The sequence below is a fragment of the Canis aureus genome, chromosome 25, assembly GCF_053574225.1.
Source record: "Canis aureus isolate CA01 chromosome 25, VMU_Caureus_v.1.0, whole genome shotgun sequence".
Taxonomy (NCBI): domain Eukaryota; kingdom Metazoa; phylum Chordata; class Mammalia; order Carnivora; family Canidae; genus Canis; species Canis aureus.
The window spans coordinates 17,193,093-17,205,743 of NC_135635.1; the positions used below are offsets into that span (position 1 = coordinate 17,193,093).

Below are 12,651 nucleotides of genomic sequence, written 5' to 3' on the forward strand. Positions count from 1 at the left end.
CCACCCCCCGCCCTCCTCCCCTTCTACCACCCCTAGTTCGTTTCCCAGAGTTAGCAGTCTTTATGTTCTGTCTCCCTTTCTGATATTTCCCACACATTTCTTCTCCCTTCCCTTATATTCCCTTTCACTATTATTTATATTCCGCAAATGAATGAGAACATATAATGTTTGTCCTTCTCTGACTGACTTACTTCACTCAGCATAATACCCTCCAGTTCCATCCACGTTGAAGCAAATGGTGGGTATTTGTCATTTCTTGCTAGAACATATTAAGCAGTACACACCAAAGCTGACCTGGACTGGACAGAGGCTTCACTTCAATTTTGTACTCAGACTGACTTCATTCTATATGGTTCGTTAACTTTTTACAACTTAATGTATCTTGTCTGTTGTGTGACTTTGTGTTTTCCTTTGTGTGATGTGTATGAATCCAAGTTAAATGTATAGTGAAATGCCAGTAAATTTGGAATTCTGAACCTACTTTACAATTACGTTAACCTTGCTTTATGATTGAATAAAGCTGACATTGTGGAAAGACACAAGTCAAGTGTGTGTCATCATAGTGTGACTGAACCAACATGAGTTCATTCCTTGATGACTGATAGAAACTACACCAGGTTAAGTTGTTGTGCAAAGTAAACTTTATTTTCAGCAAATAAGAAGATCACAGGGAATAACTTCCAAAGCTGTGACCCTACAAGCAAGGGTGAATGGGTTTGTTTCATTGAGGGTTAGGATGAATATTTAAAAAGGGGAATCTTCTTTTTCACAATGGGTTTGCCACCAGAACTCAGGTATCATGAAAACCACCGCTAAACCTAAACCAAAATGGGAAAGGGAAAGACTCACATCAACATCGTCGTCATTGGACACGTAGATTCGGGCAAGTCTACCACTACTGGCCATCTGATCTACAAATGTTGTGGGATTGACAAAAGAACTATCAAAAAATTTGCGAAGGAGGCTGCTGAGATGGGAAAAGGCTCCTTCAAGTATGCCTGGGTTTTGGATAAACTGAAAGCTGAATGTGAACGTGGTATCACCATTGATATCTCCCTGTGGAAATTCAAGACCAGCAAGTATTATGTGACCATCATTGATGCCCCAGGAGACAGAGACTTTATCAAAAACATGATTACAGGCACATCTCAGGCTGACTGTGCTGTCCTGATTGTTGCTGCTGGTGTTGGTGAATTTGAAGCAAGTATCTCCAAGAATGGGCAGATCCGTGCACATGCTCTTCTGGCTTACCCACTGGGTGTAAAACAACTAACTGTTAGTGTTAACAAAATGGATTCCACTGAACCACCCTACAGCCAGAAGAGATATGAGGAAATCGTTAAGGAAGTCAGCATCTACATTAAAAAAATTGGCTACAACCCTGTCACAGTAGCATTTGTGCCAATTTCTGGTTGGAATGGTGACAACATGCTGGAGCCAAGTGCTAACATGCCTTGGTTCAAGGGATGGAAAGTCACCCATAAAGATGGGAATGCCAGTGGAACCACATTGCTTGGAGCTCTGGATTGCTTTCTGCCACCAACTCATCCAACTGATAAGCCCCTGTGTCTGCCTCTCCAGGACGTCTACGGAATTGGTGGTATTGGTATTGTCCCAGTGGGTCGAGTGGAGACTGGTGTTCTTAAGCATGGCACGGTGGTGACCTTTGCTCCGGTCAATGTTACAACAATGTTACAATGTTACAAAGTCTGTTGAAACTGGTGCACCATGAAGCTTTGAGTGAGGCTCTTCCTGGGGACAATGTGGGCTTCAATGTCAAGAACTATCTGTCAAAGATGTTCATCATGGCAATGTGGCTGGGGACAGCAAAAATGACCCACCAATGGAAGCAGCTGGCTTCATGGCTCAGGTGATTATCCTGAACCATCTGGGCCAAATCAATGCTAGATATGCACCTGTGCTAGATTGTCACACAGCTCACATTGCTGGCAAGTTTGCTGAGCTGAAGGAGAAGATAGATCATCGTTCTGGAAAAAAGCTGGAAGATGGTCCCAAGTTCTTGAAATCTGGGGATGCTGCCACTGTTGATATTGTTCCTGGCAAACCTATGTGTGTTGAGAGCTTCTCTAACTATCCTCCTTTGGGCCATTTTGCTGTTCATGACATGAGACAGACAGTTGCTGTGGGTGTCATCAAAGCAGTGGACAAGAAGGCAGCTGGAGCTGGCAAAGTCACCAAGCCTGCTCAGAAAGCTCAGAAGGCTAAATGAATATTATCCCCAATACCTGCCACCTCAATCTTAATCAGTGGTGGAAGAATGGTCAGAACTGTTCGTGTCAATTGGCCATTTAAGTTTAATAGTAAAAGACTGGTTAATGATAACAATGCATCATAAAACCTTTAGAAGGAAAGGAGAATGTTTTGTGAACCATTTTTTGTGTGTGTGCGTGTGTGGAAGTTTTAAGTTATTAGTTTTTAAAATCAGTACTTTTTAATGGAAACAACTTGATCAGAAATCTGTCACAGAATTTTGAGACTCATTAAAACAAGAGTTTAATGACAAATAAATAAATAAATAAATAAATCTTTCATGAATGTAGACTTAGGGAACTCAGTGACTCCTTAAAGTGTAATAACATTCATATCACAGGAGTCCCAGAAGAAGATAAAGAAAAAGGAGCAGAGCAAATTATAACTAAAAGCTTCCCTAATCTGGGGAAGGAAATAGATTTTGAAATCCAAGGACAGAGAAATCCCATTAAATCCAATAAAAGTTAGGCATCACCAAGACATATCATAGTCAAATTCACAAAATACACAGACAAGGAAAGAATCCTGAAAGCAGCAAGGGAAAGAAACCTACAAGGGAAGCCAACAATGTTTGCAGCAGATCTGTCCACAGAAACTTGGTAGGCCAAAAGAGAGTGTCATGATATGTTCAATGTGCTAAATGGGAAAAATCTGCAGCCAAGAATACTGTACCCAGCAAAGCTGTCATACAAAATGGGAGGGAGATTCCCAAATAAACAAAAACTAAAGTTTTTCACTAAACCAGCCTGCAAGAAATATTAGAGGGGATTCTGAATGGAAAAAAAAAGAACAACAACAACAAAAAGAACAAAAAAAAACAGAAAGAAAAAGAAAAAAGAACAAAAGAACAAAAGCAATAAAGACTAGAAAGGAGAACAAAACACCATGAGAAACACCAACATTACAGGTAATACAATGGCACTGAATTTATGTCTATCAATAATCATTCTGAATATAAATGGAAAATGTTCAAATCAAAACATATGGGGAGAGGGACCTGGGTGGCTCGGTTGGTAAAGCATCTGACTCTTGGTTTTGGCTCAGACCATGATCTCGGGGTTATGAGATTGAGCCCCATATTGGGCGCTGCACTGAGTATGGAGCCAGCATGATATTCTCTCTGCTTTTCCCTCTGCCCACAACCCCCGCCACATCACACTCATTCTTTCTTGCAAAACAAAAACAGATAAAAAAAAACACACATAGGGTATCAGAATGGATTTTTTAATAAGGACCTATATATATGCTGCCTAGAAGAGACTCATTTTAGACCTAAAGGCATCTTCAGATTGAAAGTGAGGGGCTGAAAGACCATCTATCATGCTAAAAAAAATGTCAAAGGAAAGCAGGAGTAGCCATACTTATATCAGACAAACTCAAATTTTTAAAAAAAGATTTTATTTATTTATTCATGAGAGACACAGAGAAAGGCAGAGACATAGGCAGAGGGAGAAACAGGCTCCTTGAGGGGAGCCCTATGTGGGACTTGATACCAAGACTCTGGGACCATTCCCTGAGCTGAACGCAAATCCTCAACTGCTGAGCCACCCAGGCTTCCCAGACAAACTAGATTTTAAACCAAAAACTATAGCAAGAGATGAAGAAGGGCATTATATCATAATTAAATGATTTAGCCATCAAGAAGATCTAACAATTGTAAATATTTGTGCCCCTAAATTGGGAGCACCTAAACATATAAATCAACTAATAACATAAAAAAAACTCACTGACAATAATACAATAATAGAAGGGAATTTTAACACTCCACTCACAGCAATGAACAGATCATCTCAGCAGAAAATCAGCAAGGAAACAATGGCTTTGAATGACATATTGGACCAAATGGACTTAACAGATGTATTTAGAATATTTCATCCTAAAGCAACAGAATACACATTTTTTTTGGGGTACATGCTGGACACTCTCCAGAATAGATCACATACTGGGTCATATATCAGGCCTCAATAAATACAAAAAGACTGAGATCATGCCATGCATAGTTTCAGACCACAATACTATGAAACTTGAAGTCAACCACAAGAAAAAATTTGGAAAGACCACAAATATATGGAGGTTAAAGAGCATACTATAAAAAAAAAAAAAAAAGAATGGGTTACCAGAAAATTAAAAAGGAAATGAAAAAGGGTATGGAAGCAGATGAAATAAAAACATAATGGTCCAAAACCTTTGGGGTGCAGCAAAAGCAGTCATAAGAGAGAAATATATAAAAATGCAGGCCTACCTCAAAAAGGAAGAAAAGTCTCACATATTCAACCTACCCCTATACCTGAAGGAATAACAAATAAGGCCTAAAGTCAGCAGAAGAAAGGAAATAATTAGAGCAGAAAAAAATAATATAGAAAAACAAACAAACAAAAAACAGTAGAAGAGATCAACGAAAATGATTCTTTCAGAGTTGGTTCTTTGAACAAAAGCATGAATGAAGAAGGAGAGATCACAGCCAACATCACAGAAATATAAACAATTATAAGAGAATATTACGAAAAATTACATGCCAACAAACTGGGCAATCTGGAAGAAATAGACAAATTCCTAGAAACCTACAATCTACTGAAACTGAAACAGGAAGAAATAGGAAACTTGAGCAAACTGATAACCAGCAAAGAAATTGAATTAGTAATCAAAAATCTCCCCACAAACATAAGTTCAAGACCAGATGGCTTCCCAGGGGAATCCTACCAGACATTTAAGAAAGAGTTAGTACCTCTTCTTCTCAAACTGTTCCAAAAACTAGAAATGGAAGGAAAACATCAAACTCATTCTACCAGGCCAGCATTACCTTGATTCCAAAACTAGACAAAGACCCCATTAAAAAGAAGAATTACAGACCAATATCCCTGATGAACAGGTATGCAGAGAAATTCTCAAAAAGACACTAACAAATCAAATCCAACAGTGTACAAAGAACATTATTTGCCACGATCAAGTGGATTTTTCCCTGGGCTGCGCAGGTGGTTCAGTATTCACAAATCAATCAAGGTGATAATCCACAATGTTAAGAAAAGAAAAGATAAGAATAAGAACCATCTGATCCTCTCAATAGCTGCAGAAAAAGCATTTGACAAAATACAGCATCCATTCTTGATTAAAAAAACTCTCAAACAAAGTAGGGATAGATGGCACATACCTCAACATCATAAAGGTGTCTGAAAGACTCACAGCTAAGATCATCCAGAATGGGGAAAAATAGAGCCTTTCCCCTAAATTCAGGAACAAGACAGGGATGTTCACTCTCCCTGGTTGTTCAACCTAGTACTGGAAGTCCCAGCCTCAGCAGTCAGACAACAGAAAGAAATAAAGGCCATCCAAATCAGCAAGGAAGAAGTCAAACGTTTCACTGTTCCTAAATGACATGATACTCTTGGTAGGAAACCTGGAAGACTCCACCAAAATATTCCTAGAACTGATATATGAATTCAGCAAACTTTCGGAATACAAAATCAGTATACAGAAATCTGTTGCATTTCTGTACACCAATAACGAAGCAGCAGAGAGAGAAATCAAGGAATCTATCCCATTTACAATTGTACCAAAAACCATAAGATACCTGGGAATAAACCTAACCAAAGAGGTAAAATATCATACTCTGAAAACTATAAAACACCAAAGAATTTGAAGAGGACATAAAGAAATGAAAAAACATCCCATGCTCAGGGATCAAAAGAACCAAAATTGTTAAAATGTCTATATTGCCCAAATTTATCTACACATTTAATGCAATCCCCATCAAAATGACACCAGCATTATTCACAGAGCTCACACAAACAATCCTAAAATTTATGGAATCGCAAAAGACCCTGAGTAGCCAAAGCAATCTTGAAAAAGAAAGGCAAATCTGGAGGCACCACAATTCCAGACTTCAAGCTATATTACAAAGCTGTAGTCAGCAAGCCAGTGTGGTACTGGCACAAAAACAGACGTATAGATCAATGGAACAGATTAGAAGACCCAAAATGGGCCTACAACTATATGGCCAACTAATCTTTGACAAATCAGGAAAGAATATCCTATGGAAAAAAGTCTCTTCAACAAATGGTTTTGGGGAAACTGGACAGCCACATGCAGAAGAATTGAAACTGGACCAGTTTCTTAAACCACACACAAAAAGTAAATTCAAAATGGTTGAAAGGCCTAAATGTGAGATAGGAAAACATCAAAATCCTAGAGAACACAGGCAGTAACATTTTGGCCTCAGCTGTAGCAACGTGCTACTAGACCTGTCACTGCAGGCAAGAGAAACAAAAATAAAAATGAACTATTGAGACTTCATCATGATAACAAGCTTCTGCACAGTGAGCAAAACAGTCAGCAAATCTAAAAGCAACCTATGGAATGGGAGAAGATGTTTTCCAATGACATATGTGACAAAGGATTAATAAACAATATCTATAAAGAACTTATCAAGAGGTACCTGGGTGGCTCAGTCAGTTAAGTGTCTGACTCTTGATCTCAGCCCAGGTCTTGATCTCAGGGTCATGAGTTCAAGCCCACTTTTGGGCCCTACACCCAATCTGGAACCTACAAAAACAAACAAACAAACAAAAAAAAACCAAAAAAAAAAAAAAAAAAAAAAAAGAAAGAAAAAGAACTTATGAAACTTAACACCCAAAAACCAAATAATTCAGTTAAGAAATGGGCAGAAGACAGAATAGACATTTTTCCAAAGAAGATATACAAATGGCCAACAGACACATGAAAAGATGCTCAACATCACTCATCACCAGTGAAATACAAATCAAAACCATGATGACATGTCACTTCACACCTATCAGAACGGCTAAAATTAACGACACAGGAAACAACAGATGTTGGCAAGGATGTGGAGAGAGGGGAACCCTCCTCCCACTGTTGGTGGGAATACTAACTTGTACAGCCACTCTGAAAACAGTAGGGAGGTTCCCCCGAAAAGTTACAAATAGAACTACACTATGACCCAGCAATTACACTGCTAGGTATTTACCCAATGGATACAAAAACACTGATTTGAAGAGACACATGCACCCTGATGTTTATAGCAGCAGCATCCACAATAGCCAAATTATGGAAAGAGCCCAAATGCTTATCAGGTAATGAATGCATAAAGAAGAGATAGTATGTATAAACAATGGAATATTACCAACCAGCCATTTAAGAGAATGAAATCTTGCCATTTGCAACAATGTAGATGGAGCTAGAGTGTGTTATTTTGAGTGAAAGAAGTTAGAGAAAGCAAAATACCATATGATTTGGAATTTATGTGAAATTTAATTTAAAAAAAAACAGATGAACATAGGGAAAGGAAGAAAAAAAAAGGAGGCAATCCATAAGAGATTCTTAACACACTAAGAGAGAACACACTAAGGGTTGTTGGAAGGTGGGTGGGCAGGGTATGGGCTAAATGGGTGATGGGCACTTGTAATGAGTACAGGATGTTATATATGAGTGATGAATCACTAAATTCTCCTCCTGTAACCACTATCACAGTATATGTTAACTAAGTAGAAGTTAAATAAAACTTGAAAAAAAAAGGAAATTAAAATGGTAAATATATTGAAAGTTGATCGAATCACAAACTCAAGAGGTTAAGGAATTATGTGTCAACCTTCATGCCATGTGTTAACGATACAAAGGTGATAAAAAAGACATTATCCTAGTTCTTATGGTGCATATGATTTATATGTAGAGATATCTGCTTTTATATTTGTTATTTTGTAGTGATAATATTAACATATTATAACCATATTATAACCAGATGTTATTTTGAAAGCACATTATCTGATTCTCAGTCAAGTCAAACAGGTATAAAATCCTCTCCTTTGCATTTCTTCCAGATTCAATGAGCATTTCTTGTTCTTTAGCTTCCCCTTTACTGGTGCCCTACAAAACAGCTCAGTGCCCTACAAAAAAGACTGTCAAAATATGACTTCCGTAGAGATAATGAAATAACAACATTCATTAGATCTCTGCTTTCTAGTTAAAATAACATTCCAATCATGTCTTTCTGGGATTACCTCTTGCTGGTCTTGATTGGAATTGAGGCATTCCCATTTTTTTTTTCAATATTTAAGACAAGCAAAACTATATAAAGACTATCTCAGCAGGCACAGGAATATCACTATCTAGCTGAAAGAAAAAGTTGCCAATGTATTTAAATCCTTTGTTCATACGCCTTCCCACTTTTCCCTCTTGAATGAAGCACTATCTCTAAGGCAGTGCTATCATTCCATTAAGCATATGTATAATTTCATAGTATACATATGTATCCTTAAGCAAAACATACAATTGTTTTGTGTGGTTTTTACTTTATGCAGTGATATCATACTATACTTATTCCATTATAGCTTATTATTTTGGATGAATATTATATCCTAGGGATGAAAATTCTGATAGACTGCAAGCACATCTTCAAATTTACTGTATATTTTCAAAATTCCCTTCAAATTACTTTAGCAATTAGCAATCCCCATCGCCCCATCACCCTGTAGTATATGAGTTCCTGTCGCTTCAAAACTTACTCCACATTTGATATTGTCTAACTTTAAAATTTTTGTGACAATGGGTTTAAAAGTGAATCTGATTGCTGCTCTGACTTGTATCTCCTTGATAATAAATGAAAATCTTTTCATGTGTCTATTGGCTATTTGCATTCTCCACTTTTGTGAGTTGCATATCTGCAAGAATATAAGTTTCATGAGTACAGAATTTATATCCTTAGCACCATGAGTAATGCCTAATGTATTGCAGATATTCAGTGTATATATTTTGAATATTTGTCAGCAAGAATATGTAAATTGATTAAATATTGTAGGGAAGGAAAAAGTTTTCCTTGAACCTCTTACTCTCTCTGTGTCTGAAAATTAACCTGACAAAAAAAAAGATTAACAGGAGAAAAGCATACAAACTTACTTAATGTAAGTTTTATGTGACATGAGAGCCTTGGTAAGAAAATGAAGACCTGAAGAAGCAGTTAGAGCTGAGTACTTTTACTCTAGGTTTGATTGAAGAATGGACAATGGAAGAACATAATAGGTTGTGGATGAATATGACAGGTTAAGGAGTATGAGGTAACTGCAATAAACTGGGGGACACTTAGCAGGCCCCGTTATTTAGCATTTTTCTTGGCATCCATTTGCCTTTGGAAATAAGTATGCTTCTTTCCTCTGGATCAAATTCCTTCAGCTTAAAATATTCAATATGCCAAATTGCTATATTTTCGGATAGCATGTTCTAAACCCATCAGCACAAATGAGTATATATTTATGTATATAGCATACATTTCTAAAAATTGTCTTTTTCTTAATGATTTGTTAGATATTTTAACATGTCTTGAATACCAACCTTTTGTGGGTTACATGTGTAGCACATATCTTCTTTCAACTTATGCCTTGCCTTTTCCATTTTTTAAATTTTTTTTTACATTTTGGGCAGCACAGGTGGCTCCAGTGGATCCTGGAGACCCGGGATCAAGTCCCATGTCGGGCTCCTTGCATGGAGCCTGCTTCTCCCTCTGCCTGTGTCTCTACCTCTCTCTCTCTCTGTGTTTCTCATGAATGAATAAATAAAATCTTTTTTTTTAAATTCTTTTTTACATTTTTTAAAAAGATTTTATTTATTCATTCATGAGAGACACACAGAGAGATTGGCAGAGACATAGGCAGAGGAGGAGGCAGGCTTGCCACCTGGATCCTGATGCGGGACTCAATCCCCAGATTCTGGGGATCATGACCTGGTCAACCACTGAGCCACCCAGGCACCCTCCTTTTTTTTTTTTTTTTTAAGTGACTCCATGCACAGAAGTCTTCGTAGTAATACAGTTTTCCACTTAATATGTAAAAGTCAAGGATGGATGTTTCAACTTGCCAAGTGGCTCTAATCCTTGAGGTCATTCAAGAACCCAGGTTTCCTGCAATTTGCATCTAAGCCATTTTTCAGGACTTTGTTTCTAACTACAAAAAAGGGAAAAACATAGTTTCCCTCTTAGATAGGCAACCACATGTTGTCTTCCCTTTTGAAAAAAGGGGGAAAATATTTTATTTATTTATTGACTCATTTATTTATTTACTTACTTAGGTATGTATCATGTATGATTATATGTATGTATGTATTTTTAAGTAGACTCCATATGCAATGTGGGGCTCAAATTCATGACCCCGAGACCAAGAATTTCATGCTCCACTGAGCCAGCGAGGAGCCTCTTTTTTTTTTTAAGGGGGAAGAATTTTTAAATGTACATTTGACAGATTTACCACAGGGAGCTTTCCCTCATTTTCTATTATTTGGAAGAGTTTGTATAGTTACAATAGCAGAGACACAGGCAGAGGGAGAAGCAGGCTCCATGCAGGGAGCCAGACATGGGACTCGATCCTGGGTCTCCAAGATCACAACCTGGGCTGAAGACGGCACTAAACTGCGAGCCACCCAGGCTGCCCCAATAATCTCTTCTTTAAAGGTTTAATATAATTCACACCTAAAATCTTAGGATCTAATTCTTTATCATGGGAATATTTTAAATTCATGATTAGAAGTACTTTACTGGTGATAGAACTACTTAGGCTTTTTATGTCTTCTTGAGTAAGTCTTGCTAAGTTATATCCCCTCCCCCACAAAAAAATAACTTTTAATCTAAATTTTCTAATATATTGGCATAAATTTGTATAATTGCTATTTATGCATTATTTAAATCATTTTCTTTTTTATGCATTATTTAAATATTTGCTAAATCTGCTATTACATTTTCCTTTTTTCTGATCCTACCGTTTTTATTTATTTATTTATTTATTTTAATTTATTTTTATTTTTTTTATTGGTGTTCAATTTACCAACATACAGAATAACCCCCAGTGCCTGTCACCAATTCACTCCCACCCCCCGCCCTCCTCCCCTTCTACCACCCCTAGTTCGTTTCCCAGAGTTAGCAGTCTTTACGTTCTGTCTCCCTTTCTGATATTTCCCACACATTTCTTCTCCCTTCCCTTATATTCCCTTTCACTATTATTTATATTCCCCACATGAATGAGAACATATAATGTTTGTCCTTCTCTGACTGACTTCTTTCACTCAGCATCATACCCTCCAGTTCCATCCACGTTGAAGCAAATGGTGGGTATTTGTCATTTCTAATAGCTGAGGAACAAGACAGGGATGTCCACTCTCACCCCGTTTTTTTTTTTTTTTTTTAAGATTTTATTTATTTATTCATGAGAATACACAGAGAGGAGAGAGAGAGAGGCAGAGACACAGGCAGAGGGAGAAGCAGGCTCCATGCAGGGAGCCTGAGGTGGGACTCGATCCTGGGTCTCCAGGATCACGCCCTGAGCTGGAGGCGGCGCTAAATCGCTGAGCCACCGGGGCTGCCCTGATCCTAACATTAATTATGTGTGGCCTTCCTCTATTTTTTTTTTTTTTTTTTTTAAGTCTTAAGAGAAGTTTGTTTTATCAGTCTTTTCAAATAACCAACTTTTGGCTGGCTCTTCAGATCCTTATTGTGTTTTTGCTTTCTAGTTTCTTATTTTCTGCTCTTTCCTTTTTAACTTTCTTCTGTTTATTCAATTGTTCTTTTGTTTAACCTCTTAAGCTCTTAATTTCCAGCCTTTCTTGTTTCCTAAAAATATCTAAAACTAAAAAATTTTCTGTATAAGCTGCTTCAGATGCATTCCAGAAGAATTGATATTTAGTATTTTCATTATCACTCAGTTTAGGATTTCTTAATTTCTGTCATGATTTCTGCTTCCTTCCTTAGGTTGTTTAATGTTACAGTTTTAAATTAACAAATAAAATGTATGTGATCTTTTTATTAATTTTTAATTTAATTGCATTAAAGTCAGAGGCTGTGGCTAGTAGAATATTTTGAGCATCAGGCATTGTTATTCTCATTTCTTACTCTAGCACCTTTTCTTTGAAAGAAATATGGCCTTTTTAACTTTCTCTTCCTTTAGGAGAGGCTTCCAGAGGTTCCTCTCTTCTTCTTACACCTGGCTACTAGCCCAACTGCCACATAACATTTGCTTGAATCCTGGAGTGAGAGGAGCATTATAAAATTTAAAAATCTCAAAACAACAACAACAGCTCAATACTTGTTGAACACATTTAGAATTTTGTAATCATCCCCCTTTTGAACTATTTCAAGTCATCTATGAAGCAACAATATGAAGAATTACAAGACACCTGCTATCTATCTTTTAATATCAGCTGTTTCGGAGTTACATTTTTTTGACAAACCAATAGACACCTTCTCACCACATCCTTCTTCAAAATGCTCCCCCGTTAGTTCTGTTAAGTTCAGGAAATTGCAAATTTTCTAAATTGCTTAAGATAATTTGCAATCTTCCTCAAAAGTTACTTTTTGTCATTTCTTGTCACATAATTTGTCTTTTTCCTCAT

The 12,651-nt window shown here is 37.2% G+C and overlaps 1 long non-coding RNA gene and 1 pseudogene across 1 annotated transcript in view; one reads left to right on the plus strand and one right to left on the minus strand.

The window, feature by feature from the left end:
- Positions 1-780: 780 nt before the first annotated feature.
- Positions 781-2,488, plus strand: LOC144297615 (elongation factor 1-alpha 1 pseudogene; annotated as a pseudogene).
- Positions 2,489-11,770: 9,282 nt separating this feature from the next.
- The window catches only part of LOC144297018 (uncharacterized), a 119,989-nt gene continuing 119,108 nt past the window's right edge, over positions 11,771-12,651 (minus strand). The window contains exon 8 of the long non-coding RNA XR_013364030.1: positions 11,771-12,283. This is a non-coding gene — a long non-coding RNA (uncharacterized LOC144297018). The remainder of the gene's footprint in view (positions 12,284-12,651) is intronic.